Source organism: Pseudonaja textilis, unplaced genomic scaffold (genome assembly GCF_049901715.1).
Source record: "Pseudonaja textilis isolate UNSWEBS1 unplaced genomic scaffold, rPseTex1.2 PTEXSCF110, whole genome shotgun sequence".
NCBI lineage: Eukaryota > Metazoa > Chordata > Lepidosauria > Squamata > Elapidae > Pseudonaja > Pseudonaja textilis.
The window spans coordinates 18395-19477 of NW_028262849.1; positions in this window are offsets into that span (position 1 = coordinate 18395).

Consider the following 1083-nt stretch of genomic DNA (forward strand, 5'->3'; position numbering starts at 1 on the left):
ATTCACATTGTTGTGTTTTTATACATAATTATGAGCCTGACATTACAAAAACTGTTCATGATATGGAAGACCGCATAGCTAAACACGAAGCAGGAAAAGATGGCTTCAATAAGTCACTTTGGGCTTTGCTATGGGATTGGCTTCCTGACAGCTCATGGTTACGTTTATTGCTTCAATCAGTTGTAATAATTGTTGCTATACTTATTATGTTATGTTGTTTTAGTATTCCTAATCTATTACAAATGTGTACCTTAGCTTTTCGGCATATGAGACCAGGTCGCGAAGGAACTGTGTACTATGCCACTAAAACACCCCTATCTTTGAATAAATAAAAAAGGAGGGAATGTGGTAACATATTTTATTAATCATTTTCTGTAAGTCCTTTGTACAGCCATTTGCATAGAGATAGGGATATGCAGGCATTCCTGGTGGGAGTAGGAGTACTTTTACGCAGGAGTGTCTCATCCTGTTATCTGCGGGCTTAGAAGGAACAGGGAAATAGGTGATAATTCAAGGTACACAGCAGGGACTTTCGTCAGCGGGACTTTCTATGCCTGTATGTTATTATCTTGTTGAGGTCATTTGTTTTCTGAATCTTCAATAAATACTGCTGCCTGAGTTCGCTCAGGGCTGGCATTTGCTCAGACGTTTCCCTGCGTCTCATTTCAAGTGCCAGACCACCACATGGAGACAATAACTTGGTCCTCAACACCAATAAGACCAAGGAGCTTATAGTGGACTATAGAAGGAACAGATCAGACCTCCAGCCCTTGCTTATCAATGGAGACCGAGAGGAGCAAGTGGCCAGTTTTAAATTTCTGGCTGTTACCCTAAAAGAGGACCTGACCTGGATGCTCACATTGCAGCCCTGGTCAAAAGGGCCCAGCAGAGATTACACTACATGGGACTTCTCAGGGAACAACCACTGAATGGAAAACTGCTGGTGACCTTCTACCACTGCACCATAGAGCACATTTTAACTGACTGCACCTCTGTAGGGTTTGCCAATTGCACCGGGGCAGATAGGACAGCACTCCAGAGGGTGAATGTCATTGCCCAGAAGATCATGGGTTGCCCTCTCCC